General features: G+C 35.5%; 1 protein-coding gene across 1 annotated transcript in view; it reads right to left on the bottom strand.

Moving 5' to 3' along the window:
• Positions 1 to 3144, bottom strand: part of LOC101856085 — a gene marked incomplete in the record, with an annotated part of 9026 nt that extends 5882 nt beyond the window's left edge. Inside the window, 1 exon segment of the mRNA XM_005094133.3 lies at positions 2880 to 3144.
• Between the last annotated feature and the right edge of the window lie 249 nt (positions 3145 to 3393).

Here is a 3393-nt window from a genome sequence, read left to right as displayed (position 1 = left end):
ATATTTACTTATAATACAGCATTTCTTTAAAAACAATAGAGAAAGAACAACAACAATATAACAATTGACGTGCGATGTCGAAAAGAATGCTCTCTGTGTGATTTGGCAAGGGAACTCACCCTATTTAAGTTTCAAACATTGTGATAGTTGTTTCAGAATTATTATTAATTCGGTGGCCTAGTGGTTAGACTACCGGACTCGTAATCGTGAGGTTGCGGGTTCGGGGAATTCGAGCCACGGGCCCGACGTTGTGTCCTTGGGAAAGGCACTTTACACGAATTTTCCCCACTTCACCCAGGTGGGAATGGGTACCTAGCTATAGACAGTGAAAGATCTTGTCAGTTTGTTTGTGTTTGAGCGCTTAACCAGCTGCTTGCACTGCATGCTTCCCGGGAAGCTGAGATTGTTTCTGGGTGTTCTATGGTCTGCTGGGGTAACTATAGTGTACAGCGCCGAGAGCATGCTTTCGAGTGGGGACATGCGCTATACAAATGCAATTTATTATTATTATTTATTATTATTATATCATTTATTAATTTGTACTGGTGGAATCCCTATTGAAAAAATAACTTGTTTTTCTACGGAACGATTTTTCAGCCATTGGTAATCAAACATCTTTTATTTTATTTCAGCCTTACTGGGGAATTAGCGCTAGTTCGAACGTTCGTGTCCTCTCAACAATCAATTACACTACACTAATTTCCACTTAAAATCCAACTATCCTATTGAAGTCATTTTCTTATTAAGTACACTACTGGGTTAATCACTGCACAAAAACAGCACTGTTAAAAGTTGTAAATGATATTTCTGTGGAATCAAGAAAAATGAAACGCTCTATCCGCAGCTTTTGACACTATTGAACATAGAATTTTTCAGAATAGATTAGTAAAAATATTTGTAATTCATGATTCTGCTCTCAAATCTGTCCAGCACTGCCAATCTGTTGGGATAAAAGACATCAAATCACAAGAGGGCATGCTTTAGTTTGGTGTTCCCCAAGGTTCAGTTTTAGGCTTGGTACTATTTGCAATATATACACAGCCTGTTGCTCTCGAAATACAAAAGTACCAATTAAGCTACCACTTCCTGGCTGACGTCACAGATTTTTTATCCATGCGATATTAAGAAAGACCAAACAAAAATTAATGCATTGAAAAGCGAAAACAAATGTGTGGAAAATTAGTTCTGACTGGTGAAAGAAGCAGAAACCTTCCTATTTGGGAGTTTTAAAAACCTCAAAAATGTAAATAGAAGCCATTTAGAATCAAAGATTCAAATATATTCTTATTCTTTTCCAGCAAGGCCAAGGACCTTGGAAGACAAGTTTGTTTGTTTTTTCGTTTTGGCCCTATAACTTGGAACTCCTTGCACCAGGAACGCAGAGAAATGACAAATCCTATTCAGGTTTGGATTTGTCTTGTATATATACTTAAAAAGTTGATGCATGACCAGCTAAGAATGTTATTTTTTATGTGGTTGAATTGGTTTTCTTGTTTGCAGACTATGAAATGTTTTTACTCTCTGTAACCGTGGTTCACTCTCTAACCGTGTCATCGATATGAAACTCTCCGAGCTTAAACATGAATGACATTGAGTAAATCGATTATTATTATTATTGTTATTATTATTATTATTATTATTATTATTATTATTATTATTATTATTATTATTATTATTATCATCATTACTATTATTATTATTATTATTATTATTATTACTATTATTATTATCATTATACTGATTGCTGTTGTTATAATTATTATAATTGTTGTTTTTATTATCATTAATTATTATTAACATTACTACTATCATTATCATCGTTATTATTATAAATATAATCACTATTACTTTCCGTCTCAAAAATATCTAGAAACAGCTAAAAGTTTCTTTTCTGAACATGGAATGAAAACTGTCATCGGTACATTTGACATCAATAATATTTTAAGTTCCGTGTTTTCATCTATATTTCTAAGGATTGTTTTAAATTCTACATCTTTGGTCTCGGGTAAAGTGGTTTCAACGTATTGTGATGACTCCACTCGCCCAGGGACAAGGAGTTTTTTTGCAGGTCAACTGACAAGTCATGGTACTTATCATTCTGGATAAACGATACGGTTAAAAATTTAAAAAACGTGAAAAAATCCCCGGCATCCAAGAGATAAAAGTATGCTGAACAGGGTACGTACAACTCAAATCAACTTAAGTGCACTAATAATAAGAATATATTGAAAATACAGAAGTAGACACAAAAGCATAACCCCCAAATCAGCAAAAAAAATTATCTGTCTATTTGCCTGTGCCTACTTATCTTGACCCAGTAGTTTATGGACTAATACTAACAATGTCAGCACCATAGTATGAGACTTCGTGCGAACTTTCGGAACTTTCGGTGAAACTGTAAAATCGAATCCACTGTTAAACAAAGTTTGTGTTCCTCCACTTCTAGCAAATAAAATTTTAATAATTAATATTAATGACATGGAAGATCGAACAACAGCTGCAATCAACACCATCTTAGGAAAGTTTGGAAGAATTCTCACAATATATCTTCTTTCATGCCGTACATGCTGCCAGTGATGGCCACATTGGGCACTTATAAAATATGAAATAAAAACTTGAAGGTATTTACAACACATGTGTTCAGGCTTGAGTTTTCTACTGGCTTTTGTTTTTTTTAATATTGCATTTTGGCGTTTCTTTTTAAATCACTCTGTTTATTCAAATACAGGTACACGCACGCGCTTGCTTGCATGCACATACTCACATATCACTTTCTGATTTACAAGGTGTCTCCATCACGTCTGGACACTTATTACATTTTGCTTTGCATAGGCATTGATACAACTTTATAAGTTCAGTAGAGTAGGAAGGATACTTACCAAAGTGTCGGAAGGACGGCAGCAAGGACGCAGGAAAATTCCAAATAAGACGCCGTTTTATAGCTCAGTCAAGCTCAGTCAAGCACCCGTCTTTATCATGTTCAATCTATACAAACATGAGAATTATCAGTGACCACTCAACGCTGACCCCCGGTCTCCACAGCGACAGAGAACTAAAGGTATCACGAGTCATGACTCGGCGTTACTGTTGTATATTCATTTGTCCAAAGTCCATAATATAGTCCTATTAGATCACAATTGGGACAAAATAAGGATTCGGAAGAACATGGTTATCCCCCCCAAACCCTCACACTCCTCATCCCTTCCTTTGAATACTTTCCTGTCTTATAATCCCCTTGTCAAGTATTGAACGTATTCGAGGAAATTACAAGGTTCAAAGTTGAGTGAAACAGCCTTCCAACATGACCCAGTTTTCCCTCTATCTACGTCATTGCGAAATGTTGTTCAAAACACCCCTGCCAAGAGAGCTTTGTCTTATCTCTTCTGAAGAACA

The sequence above is a fragment of the Aplysia californica genome, unplaced genomic scaffold (genome assembly GCF_000002075.1).
Source record: "Aplysia californica isolate F4 #8 unplaced genomic scaffold, AplCal3.0 scaffold00076, whole genome shotgun sequence".
Taxonomy (NCBI): domain Eukaryota; kingdom Metazoa; phylum Mollusca; class Gastropoda; order Aplysiida; family Aplysiidae; genus Aplysia; species Aplysia californica.
This window is presented reverse-complemented; position numbering and strand designations above follow the sequence as displayed.